At 41.3% G+C, this 13,538-nt stretch overlaps 1 protein-coding gene across 8 annotated transcripts in view; it reads left to right on the top strand.

The window, feature by feature from the left end:
* The window catches only part of LOC128237356 (protein still life, isoform SIF type 1-like), a 124,322-nt gene that overhangs the window by 45,602 nt on the left and 65,182 nt on the right, over window positions 1-13,538 (top strand). The gene's annotated exons all lie outside the window — the stretch shown is intronic.

Below are 13,538 nucleotides of genomic sequence, written 5' to 3'. Positions count from 1 at the left end.
GTCCGTCAGATTTTAGGCATTGTTGATTAAGTCTTAGAATCAGAGAAAATTAGAAAGGTTGTGGCACATTGTGTACATGTACATGAACATGTAGCTATGAGTATTTGTTACAGTTATAGTGGAGTTTAAAGGTGTTTGCAAATATCGCTTTAATCTGAGTCGCTGATATTCCTTGCATAAATCACTTTTCTTGTTGTACGGTGTACAGTCAAATCCTGTTGGCTCAAACTCCCAGGGACCAGCGAATTACCTGGAAGGCTCAAGCCGCCGAAAATTCAAGCCAAGCAGGACTCAGTCCTTTACATCCAGTTTCAGCAGACGAGGGATATGGGCCAAGCGAGTTTGAGCCATGGGGGTTTGACTGTTCTAAACATGTTCAATGTACATATACCTGGATGACGTTGTGCACAAAAGGAAGTTTACACACATACATGTACAAGTAATGTCTCGCAACCTCTCTGTAACATAAAAAGATCTCATTGTACATCTAGCAGGGCATGTATTTCTTTTAAGGACAAAATGAATAGTTGAAGTAAAACTAATCTAACAAAAGTTCTGAATTATATTTCTAGGGAGAGGAATTTAGAAATTTCTGATAATGAGAAATGAAAATTAAAATTTATCATATTGGCAAAGTATTAATTGTACATGCTTCCTGATAATTGCAGTTTTATGGACTTCAAAGGGATATTGAAATCTTCTGATTGTTTTTTATGCCTCAGAAAGATAGCATATAGTATTAATTCACAATTTCTGTCAGCCCGTCATTCATGTTTCTGTCCTTGACGAAAAAAATCTACACAATAACTCAAAAATGGTTTTACCTAAGGCCATCAAACTTCATTTGTAGGTTGCCATTGACAATTATATGAACTTTATTGTTTCTGGGTTCACCAGGTCAAAATTAAGTCATGTTCAACAGTCTACTGAAAACTTTGTTGCTCAGGAATGTTTTGACCTAGGACCATATTAAGACTTGTAGATTGCTCTTGACCAGAAGAGTACCCGTATTGTTTTGGGGTCATAAGGTCAAAGGTCAAGGTCATGATAAAAAGTCTTGTGTACACTTTGTCTGCTGAACATCTTGAGAACTGTTTGATCTAGGACTGTGAAACTTCAGGGATAATTGCCATTGACCAGCAGATGACCTAAGGCATATTAATTTTGATGTAAGTAGGTCAAAGGTCATGGTCAATTACAGTCTTATGAAAACTTTGTCCTCCAAATAAGGAAGAAGGCTTTGACATACAAACGTTAAACTTCAGTGGTAGGTTGCCATTGACCTGCAGATGACCCATATTAATTTTGACGTCAGTAGGTCAAGATCTCCTCTTATGAAGACTTTGTCTACAAAATAACTGAGAAGGGTTTGATATACAAACATGAAACTTCAGTGCTGTTGACCTGCAAAAAAACGTTAATGTAGCTCAAAGGTCAATAATCAATGCACTTTTTTTTAAAACAACTTAATAGTATCATTTCCCACATGTATCTAACAAAATGGAATGCTGTAGTGAGGGGGCATAATGTTTGACAAACATCTCAAGTTTCCTTCTCATACAAATGAGATTGTACAACATCAAATGAATGTTAATGCCTCCAGAAGTTGGATAAATTAGTAATACAAAAACAAACAAACATGTCAAACACATCTGTTGACCGTCTTATTTATGTTAAACATACAAGATTCATTGTTAAAACATCCTTTTGATGTATAAGGATTAATTTAATGAGCACACTTAAAAATATAGTCTTTCGGACTTCTATATATCTCTTAACATTATTTTGTTTGTTCTGTTTTATTGGCATCAAACTTTGTATAATATTTCAGAATTCATATATTAACATATTTCGCTTTAAATGTCAAAAAATATTTTGACTTTAAATTAACAAATATATCTAAATATAAAATAGAATATCATTATTAAAACTATGATTTTAGCAGTATAAATAGGATTTCAATGTTGCCATGGTTTCAACAAATATTAACTGATTATGAAATTAATGGATTTTTAGGACTTTCATAAAAACTGTTTTCATGTGATTGACATTGAGGTGTCTAAGTTTGAGTTGATCATATAATTTGAGGACTTAATTTTCTGTGGATATAAGTTTGGAGGTATGCCTCATTTACGGAAGGAACCAGTGCCTAATAAACAGTAAGTTCCATTGCTGTATTTTCTTTTCTTAGTTTACATCATTTTTTTTCAATATATTAATATAAGAAACAATTTACACATTTTTTTAATCTTAATTTTCAAAAAAACAAAATCAAATTATAATTTTAAAGTTGTTGAATGATTTCCACAGCAATATTGTCATTGCCACCCATTGATATTTCAAAAATAATTTATAATTTTGTTCTTTGAAAATTAAAAATTATCTGTTAATAAAATAAGTATTTTTCAAACATGTTAATAATGTGTATATATCAGGTAATTATTTATTCAGAGACAGACTTGAATGATTATGTAGACCTTCATATAGACCTTTTAATAAATGATTACATGATTTATAAAGCCCCCCCCCCCCCCCCCCCCCCCCCTTGTGCTTGTGTAAGAAATGATTTATAACGCAATAATTATGAAAGTAAGTATTTGATATCAAGTATTTTGTCAACTAGCTATTGTTTATGCTCTCTTTACATGGCTTATATTTTCATCCTCTTAAAAAAATTACTTGCGTTTTTCCTACAGCAATGTTATATTTCCAGTGCAAATTTTCATTTCAAGCGTATCATGTTGAAAGATACTTTTAGTGCTTAAGTCCCACCTGTTAATAAGTTTTACATTATTGTCATAACTGTACCTGAAACCTTGCCGTAGTTCTGTATTTCTGGGAGGGAAAGGAGTAATGTGTTACCTCATAAAAGAATCATTTTAGCTTCGGTAACTTGGCAATGATTGATTAGAAAACCAGTTCGTGCATTGAATTAAGTGCAACTAATGCTTGTAACAACTGACTGGAAAAAAAGGTTTCTTAATTTCAACTTTTTGGAGAACACTTGGTCGTTGAAAATTCCTCTGTACTGTAATTCAGTTTGTAATTCATATAGTGGGTTAGCACCCCATCTATGCAGTCTCCATGAGGAGACAACCATATTGACAGCTACAACAGAAGAGAATAGAGGATACCCCCAGGGCTATCCGAGAGCGGGGGGGGGGGGGGGATGAAGGGCCTAACAGGACGAACATGCCCAAACAAAGGACTTTGACTGAAGGAACTACATCAGTGGTGTGTCGATGCGGGAAAGTATGTAAGAACCATCTAGGGCTGAAGATTCATCAGACAAAGAGCGGCTTTAAAGCACATGAAATACCGGTGCATCAACAACGCAATGGTTTACCTGGTGAGACGGGGGAGATATCTGGTCTGTTGTCCAACCACAGTACTGGTGGTCTCTCCAGCTCCTATAGATCAGAGCAGAATTGCGGTGTACGAGGAAGAGGTATAGGTGCTCAAGTGATGCAGAGAAAGTAGGTGTAGTGCAGCTTAGAGAACAGTTAAGATCAAGTTTAAAGGCACTAACCAATGCTGAGATGTAAAAGGAAAAGGCAAAGAAGCGAAGCATTTATCTCAAACACTAACAAGTTCACAAGAAGTTTGTCGAGCGAGGAAAAGTCAGGAAAGCTTGAGAGAAGCCAGAATGAGGTTGAACAGCACCTACGTGAAACTCATTCTGATCCACACCAAAGCAACAACCTGGGAGAATGTGATAGAATTCAACCAGTAAAAGAGCCTGTCATCCCCATGGCTATGAATGAACCAACATGGAAAGAGGTCAATGATGTGGAAAAAAAGGCATGTTCATACTCAGCTCCAGGCCCAAGTGGTATCCCATACAAGGTCAAGAAATGCCCCAAACTTTTACGGACACTGTGGTCTCTCTTGCGTGTAGTGTGGAGGAAAGCGGCTATTTCAGAGTGCTAGCAAATGGTGGAGGGCTGTATGGTCCCAAAGGAGAAGTACTCCAAAATCATCAAACAATTTTGAACCATCTCATTGCTGAGTGTTTAAAGACAGATATTTTCTCCATACTTGCCAAGCGAATGACAACATACATGATAAGAAATGGATACCTCAGTACAAAAGGGATGAATTCCCAGATTCTCTGGCTGTATAGAGCACACCAGCACATTCACACAACTGCTACCTGTGGTGTTGATGAACCACAAGGATTTCACAGTAGTGTGGCTTGGCCTACGGCTCCATACCCCACCAGCTAATCAAGGTGGCACTACCTCATTACCATATACCAGACAAGCCCACTTACAAGCACTGGGATCCGGCTCCCATCAAACAGATGCTGTTCAAACCAGTAAAGTCAAGGTGTATGGTAGTAAGGAAAGGCAAGGTGACCAACAAGTTCAAGCTGCACATACAAGATGAGGAAATCCCTTCACTTATCAACAACCCAATCAAGTGTTTAGGGAAGTGGTTTGATTCCACACTTAAGGACACTCGCAGCCAAGACAGCAGGTTGAAGAGGGGCTGAGGAGGATAGACAAGTCAGAACTCCCTGGAAAGTTCAAAGCATGGATCTTCCAGCATTGTCTCCAGCCTAGACTAATCTGGCCATTAATGGTGAATGAGATCCCCATCAGCACAGTAGAAAAATTGGAGAAGGCATTTAGCAAACATCAGAAAAACTACAGATGAGAAGAGGACAACAACAACCATGTGTAGTGGAATCCTAGAGTCTCATAACCGGGAATGTTGATTGACCTAGGGAAAAAGTTGAAACTCCCAGAGGAAGTGGCCCATACCACCCTTTAGCCAGACATAGTTATTTGGTCCAGGTCTCTAAAGCTGGTTGTATTGGTGGAGCTAACAGTACCCTGGGAAGAGAGAAGTGAGGAGGCATACAAGCTGGAGAAGGGGAAATATGAAGACTTGGTAAATACATGTAGAGAGAGGGGGTGGAAGACGTGGATCTTGGAAGTTGGATGAAGAGGCTTTCCATCAGTCAGTATGATGGAAAATGCTGGGAGCTGTGGGCATCAAGGTACGAGTCAAAAAGAACGCAGTCCACGCTCTTGGGAGAGCTGCAGAGAGGGCGTCCAGTTGGCTTTGGGTACAACGCAGTGAACCAACTTGGAAGCCAACGTAGACAAGGTAGTGACTGATCACCACTACCTGCCCCACCATCAAAAGGGTGTACCGAGATAAGGGGTGCAACACCCAGTGACAGATGGACACTCGGCTGAGGACATCAATGTCTAGCTGTAGATCTGTATCTTCACAACAGAGAGAAAAAAACTTGGATAATATCTGTGAGCTCTATGCCATGGTATAGTTCTAGTCACTGGCATTATTTTTAACTCTGTTGAACTAGTTGTTCATGACCTTGCAAAGTTGCAGCCATGGGTGCTCTTTTTACACTACTGACCTTGTTGTTCATGGCCATACAAAGTTGTTGCCATGGGTGTTCTCTGTTCTCTCCATGGAACTTGTATCGATGGCATGGCATAGTTGTTGTTGTAAGCGTTCTTTCTACTTGATCAACTTTGCTGTTGGTAGCACCAAATAATGATAAGTGTTAACTGTGGGTGTTCTTTCGACTTGATTGACTTTGCTGTTGGTAGCACCAAGTTATAATAAGTTTTAACTGTGGGCGCTCTCTCTCTACTTGATTGATTTTGCTGTTGGTGGAGCAGAATTATCATAAGTTTAAGCTGTGAGCACCAAAGCAAATGTGTCGACACAGCAGTGCTCTCATCAAGGGAACCAGAACAAGCATTTCAACACACCACTCCTCTCATCAAGGGCACCACAGCCAGCATGTCAAAACACCACTCCTTTCAAGGGCACCACAGGAGGCATTTCAACACACCACTCCCCTCATAAAGTGCACCATAGCAATCATGTCAACACACCACTCCTCTCAAGGGAACCACAGGAGGCATGTCAACACAACACTCCTCTCAAGGGCACCACAGGAGGCATGTCAACACACCACTCCCCTCATCAAGGGCACCACAGGAGGCATGTCAACACAACACTCCTCTCAAGGGCACCACAGGAGGCATGTCAACACAACACTCCCCTCATCAAGGGCACCACAGGAGGCATGTCAACACACCACTCCTCTCAAGGGCACCACAGGAGGCATGTCAACACACCACTCCTCTCATCAAGGGCACCACAGGAGGCATTTCAACACACCACTCCCCTCATCAAGGGCACCACAGGAGGCATGTCAACACAACACTCCTCTCATCAAGTGCACCACAGGAGGCATTTCAACACACCACTCCTCTCATCAAGGGCACCACAGGAGGCATTTCAACACAACACTCCTCTCAAGGGCACCACAGGAGGCATGTCAACACAACACTCCTATCAAGGGCACCACAGGAGGCATGTCAACACAACACTCCTCTCAAGGGCACCACAGGAGGCATGTCAACACACTACTCCTCTCAAGGGCACCACAGGAGGCATGTCAACACAACACTCCTCTCAAGGGCACCACAGGAGGCATGTCAACACACCACTCCTCTCAAGGGCACCACAGGAGGCATGTCAACACAACACTCCTCTCAAGGGCACCACAGGAGGCATTTCAACACACCACTCCTCTCAAGGGCACCACAGGAGGCATTTCAACACACCACTCCTCTCATCAAGGGCACAACAGGAGGCATTTCAACACACCACTCCCCTCATCAAGGGCACCACAGGAGGCATTTCAACACACCACTCCCCTCATCAAGGGCACCACAGGAGGCATTTCAACACACCACTCCCCTCATCAAGGGCACCACAGGAGGCATTTCAACACACCACTCCCCTCATCAAGGGCACCACAGGAGGCATTTCAACACACCACTCCCCTCATCAAGGGCACCACAGGAGGCATTTCAACACAACACTCCCCTCATCAAGGGCACCACAGGAGGCATTTCAACACACCACTCCCCTCATCAAGGGCACCACAGGAGGCATTTCAACACACCACTCCCCTCATCAAGGGCACCACAGGAGGCATTTCAACACACCACTCCCCTCATCAAGGGCACCACAGGAGGCATTTCAACACACCACTCCCCTCATCAAGGGCACCACAGGAGGCATTTCAACACACCACTCCCTTCATCAAGGGCACCACAGGAGGCATTTCAACACACCACTCCCCTCATCAAGGGCACCACAGGAGGCATTTCAACACAACACTCCCATCATCAAGGGCACCACAGGAGGCATGTCAACACAACACTCCTCTCAAGGGCACCACAGGAGGCATTTCAACACAACACTCCCCTCATCAAGGGCACCACAGGAGGCATTTCAACTCACCACTCCTCTCATCAAGGGCACCACAGGAGGCATTTCAACACACCACTCCCCTCATCAAGGGCACCACAGGAGGCATGTCAACTGAACTCTCCTCTCATCAAGAGCACCACAGGAGGCATTTCAACACACCACTCCTCTCATCAAGGGCACCACAGGAGGCATGTCAACTCAACTCTCCTCTCATCAAGAGCACCACAGGAGGCATTTTAACACACCACTCCTCTCATCAAGGGCACCACAGGAGGCATGTCAACTCAACTCTCCTCTCATCAAGAGCACCACAGGAGGCATTTCAACTCACCACTCCTCTCATCAAGGGCACCACAGGAGGCATTTCAACACACCACTCCTCTTATCAAGGGCACCACAGGAGGCATTTCAACACACCACTCCTCTCATCAAGGGCACCACAGCCGGCATTTCAACACACCACTCCTCTAATCAAAGGCACCACAGCCGGCATTTCAACACACCACTCCTCTCATCAAGGGCACCACAGCCGGCATGTCAACACACCACTGCTCTCATCAAGGGCACCACAGGAGGCATTTCAACTCACCACTCCTCTTACAAAGGCACCACAGGAGGCATTTCAACTCACCACTCCTCTCATCAAGGGCACCACAGGAGGCATGTCAACACAACACTCCTCTCAAGGGCACCACAGGAGGCATGTCAACACACCACTCCTCTCATCAAGGGCACCACAGGAGGCATTTCAACACACCACTCCTCTCATCAAGTGCACCATAGCAATCATGTCAACACACCACTCCCCTCATCAAGGGCACCACAGCATGCAAGTCGAGAGAACACTCTTCATCAAGAGGAATTATATGACTGCTCTCATCAAGGGCACCACAGGAGGCATGTCAACACAACACTCCTCTCAAGGGCACCACAGGAGGCATTTTAACACACCACTCCTCTCATCAAGTGCACCATAGCAATCATGTCAACACACCACTCCTCTCAAGGGAACCACAGGAGGCATTTCAACACAACACTCCCCTCATCAAGGGCACCACAGGAGGCATTTCAAAACACCACTCCTCTCATCAAGGGCACCACAGGAGGCATTTCAACACACCACTGCTCTCATCAAGTGCACCACAGGAGGCATTTCATCACACCACTGCTCTCATCAAGGGCACCACTGGAGGCATTTCAACACACCACTCCCTTCATCAAGGGCACCACAGGAGGCATTTCAACACAACACTCCCCTCATCAAGGGCACCACAGGAGGCATTTCAACACACCACTCCTCTCATCAAGGGCACCACAGGAGGCATTTCATCACACCACTCCTTTCATCAAGGGCACAACAGGAGGCATTTCAACACACCACTCCTCTCATCAAGGGCACAACAGGAGGCATTTCAACACACCACTCCCCTCATCAAGGGCACCACAGGAGGCATGTCAACACAACACTCCTCTCAAGGGCACCACAGGAGGCATTTCAACACACCACTCCTCTCATCAAGGGCACCACAGGAGGCATGTCAACACACCACTGCTCTCATCAAGGGCACCACAGGAGGCATTTCAACACACCACTCCTCTCATCAAGGGCACCACAGGAGGCATTTCAACACACCACTCCTCTCATCAAGGGCACCACAGGAGGCATTTCAACACACCACTCCTCTCATCAAAGGCACCACAGCCGGCATTTCAACACACCACTCCTCTCTTCAAGGGCACCACAGGAGGCATTTCAACACACCACTCCCTTCATCAAAGGCACCACAGCCGGCATTTCAACACACCACTCCTCTCATCAAGGGCACCACAGGAGGCATTTCAACACACCACTGCTCTCATCAAGGGCACCACAGGAGGCATTTCAACACACCACTCCTCTCATCAAGGGCACCACAGGAGGCATTTCAACACACCACTCCTCTCATCAAGGGCACCACAGGAGGCATTTCAACACACCACTCCTCTCATCAAGGGCACCACAGGAGGCATTTCAACACACCACTCCTCTCATCAAGGGCACCACAGGAGGCATTTCAACACAACACTCCCCTCATCAAGGGCACCACAGGAGGCATGTCAACACAACACTCCTCTTACAAAGGCACCACAGGAGGCATTTCAACACACCACTCCCCTCATCAAGGGCACCACAGGAGGCATGTCAACACACCACTGCTCTCATCAAGGGCACCACAGGAGGCATGTCAACACAACACTCCCCTCATCAAGTGCACCACAGGAGGCATGTCAACTGAACTCTCCTCTCATCAAGAGCACCACAGGAGGCATTTCAACACACCACTCCTCTCATCAAGGGCACCACAGGAGGCATTTCAACACACCACTGCTCTCATCAAGGGCACCACAGGAGGCATTTCAACACACCACTCCCCTCATCAAGGGCACCACAGGAGGCATTTCATCACACCACTGCTCTCATCAAGGGCACCACAGCATGCAAGTCGAGAGAACACTCTTCATCAAGAGGAATTATATGACAGATATTTAAGCAGAGATGTAGGACTTGCATAGTGCAGAGCTACAGCTTAATTATTTTACTGTTTTGTACGCCCTTCAATAAAGTGTCATAACGTTTGTTAAAATCTACTAGCTCATTAAAGTGCAGTCATACATGTATTTTACATACACAATAGGCTTGATCCTTAATGCAGAAATTGATTTAAAACACCGGACAGCGCTTAATATCCTTTGCATAATAAAACACAATGTTCATCAAGGATAACTGTGTAGGAATGACTCCACACCGGTTAGCGGCCATCTTTTATATAGTCAAAAATGTTGTTCCCAAAACAGTCCTTAATTGATCACGGAAACAGTTGAGCCCTAATAAGAATTTGTACCAATACGAACAGATGCCTGATTTTATTTCGTGATTGGTGCTTTTTAAAGCATATTTATGCCAATTACAACCCTTTTCAATAGCTCTGCATACTATGTATAAGTATATTAACTGTTAATGGTGATTCAGAACATTTTACCAAATTCTTTGTGTGAATATTTTCAGTGTTTTGTTTTAAATCTATGGCCAGTGTTAAACATTAGCACAATCCAAAGAGAATACCCTATTTTCACATGACTTATGCTAGTCCTGAATGCTGACAACACCACATCTGCAACAATACTTGGACATTTTTTTCTTGCTTACTAAAACAGACAAATTTATCAAAGAAAGAGTTGTAATCAATAAATACACGACAACGTACTTAATCTTTCAGTCGTCTAGCACTTCCAGGTGTCATTTTTGCAAAAATGTGTCTGCTCAATGAGTGTGATCAGGGAAAATGACTGTGATCCCCTTGGTAAATAATGTTGCGGTATTGGGGAAATAATGCTTCGTATGGCAGCACATTAAATATTGACTGGTTTTTACACTTCTGGATTCATGCATCGTCAATGGAATATTCTGTATAAAAATCTATTGTCGGAAAATGACAATAAATCCTTTAAAGGCCAAGAACATTTTCATCCTAGTTATGCAATATTCTGTGTCCTGTTTTCAATCATTAAAATACTTATTCTGACCCTAAAATGTACTGCAGTTTTTCATGAAATTTTTTGGCCTTCCACATCTGTATTTTTACTGTCCAAGTAAAACTGTGACATGTTACAGTCCAATGAAAACACTCTTCTCTTAACATTCTATTTTTACAATCCAATTAAAACACTTTATTTCAAATGAGTCCAAAGAAAACACTGTTTACAGTCCCTCTATTTTTGCAGACCTGAATGTAAACATGCATTATTTAAGTCCGAAGAAAATACTATTTTTACTGTTCAATAAATTAAACACAGCATTATTACAGTCAAATGAAAACACTCTATTTTTACTGTCTAATAAAAAGAGTATTTTTACAGTCCAATGAAAAAACTCTATTTTTACAATCCAATGAAAACACTCCATTTTACAGTCCAATAGAAATACTCATCTGCATTCTGTCTCATATGAAAAAACAATGTGAAAATTATTAGTTTTATGACTCATTATATAGTTGTGTACAATAACAATAAATTATATATTTTTGTTAAATGAAAAATTGTTCAGTCAGCAGTTTCGAGAAAAAAAGTCACAAAAAGGTCAATGCTCTTAAAATATTATATATCTATTGCTCAATTGACCCTTCACGATAAAATAATGTTCTTGTTATCTGGCCTTAAATTTGCCTTCCAAATTATGTTGCACGTTTTCAGGATATAAAATATGCAGTTCTTCCGTGCCTGACACAGTGCACTTTGTCAAATCCGCCATTGGATGGGTCCTACCATTAATAAAGAAAGTGAAATAAAGAATTATAGCATTAAAGTTATTTAAAAGGATTTTTCTCGGATAAGTACTGTGTTGTATTTATTTTTTTACTGTTTGTTTTGGTAATGATCTTTTGAAAACAAAATATCTTATATCTGATAATTAAATAATGATTGCTGACACTGTTGATTATTGCACATTTTAATCCTGATATACAAGAGTTTGGCAAACTAGATGTTTAAGGGCCCCTTATTGGTATAAATATGAACAGAACAGAACATATTAATATGCAATGGACATTTATCCTGAAGTACCAGTTGCATGTTTGAAAGCAGTTTGACCTCTATGTTTGACCTTGAAGTTTTAGCAATAAATGTGACTAAGATGACCTTTTGGGCATATGTGTTATTTAAGTTATTTAAAAATGTACATAAAAAGAGGGAAAATTAAAGCTCCACAGACCTTTTCATGCAAGTGCCAACAACTATGAAAAAACTGTTGGTTCACAATGAATGTAATCGGAGAGTATGAGGACCATATAATTGTATGGGTTTGCCATTAACGTAGGCGACCCAAAATTCTACATAACATAATCAGAGTTTTGCAATTGCCAATACTCGCTATCGGCACCAAAATCGTTAAGTGCCTTTTTTGACAGATTTCTGTACGGGCATTAAAACAGTGATGTTATATGAAACTTGAAATTGATTTATGACAACCATATAATGGATAGGTTTGAACCATTAGAAAGATGGGAAGTGAAACTCCATCAACGCTGTCAAAAAAGACAATTGCCCATCATCCGATCAATGCACTGATAGTCCCTGTGGACATGTTCCTACAGAAAAATATTTTCTTTGATTCCTGTCCAGATTTTTTTTTTTAAAATGCTGATATAAAAAACGGAAAAAAAACAAACAAAAAACATGTACATTAAAGTTTCAGTGTGTTTTTCTGATTTCTGCATGTAATTGCCATAGTCCTTTATTTGTTAAAGAAAAACACTTTTTTATTGATATATTAGAGCAGCTGAGAATAAGAGTACCAAAAAATATGTATTTCTTGGCTTAACTGTAGAACTCATAGGATTTTAATGTGAAACTCTCTTTAATTCTTGTAACATGGCTTGCCAATAAATTTTGAACTTTTAATGAAAAATGTAACTTTCACATAACAATTGAAAAAGTTATCCATTTGCCTTATTTCATACAATGTTTTTTTGTGGAAGACTCATGTTTAATGCAAACTTATGGTATCCGGATTCACAAAGTGTGAATGTCTGGTAACACCCTATAAATTTGCTATCATTTGAAAGGGCTGGGGCCCAACCATAATGTGTTTTCTTTCACTTGAGCTACTGCAACTGTTTGCCAAATGAATGTAGCATTAAAAGTGTTTCAATTGCCTGGAAAGATCCTGGCATTAAAGCTGCACTCTCACAGATTGACAGTTTTGACATTTGTTTTAGTTTTTGTCTTAGAATGATCTGTTTTTTATGTCAATGCCTTTAATTCAGTCATATAAGATTACTCACAATAGAACAGATCCTAATTGTTTGGAAAACTTCTGAAATTTTTATTTTTCTTAAAATGCCAGTGACACTTTTAGCCATAAATCGTCAATTTTCGAACCTTAGATATATGGTAAACTGCGATCTGATCTTTTGTTAGCAGTCTTGTATCACTCAGGTTTCCAGACATTTACACAAAAATTGGCTCATTTCAAGATAAAAACTTAAAAGAGATGTCAAAACGGTCAATCTGTAAAAGTGCAGCTTTTAGTCCTCCAAATTCCGACAAGTGAATTTCAACCCTGACTTGTGATTTGACTCCCACATCAAAGGAAACCAACTGCATCCATCAGCAATTTGGCATACACTTTGATGGATCACTATGAACTATCTACTTAAGTAACCATGGCAAAGCATCCATACATTTACAGTTTGCTTTGGTTTTCACATCAACCGACCAATTAAATTGTAGCA

This window comes from Mya arenaria, chromosome 6 (genome assembly GCF_026914265.1).
Source record: "Mya arenaria isolate MELC-2E11 chromosome 6, ASM2691426v1".
Classification (NCBI taxonomy): Eukaryota; Metazoa; Mollusca; class Bivalvia; order Myida; family Myidae; genus Mya; species Mya arenaria.
The sequence above is the reverse complement of the archived record's forward strand: the minus strand, read 5'-3'. Positions and strand labels throughout refer to the sequence as shown.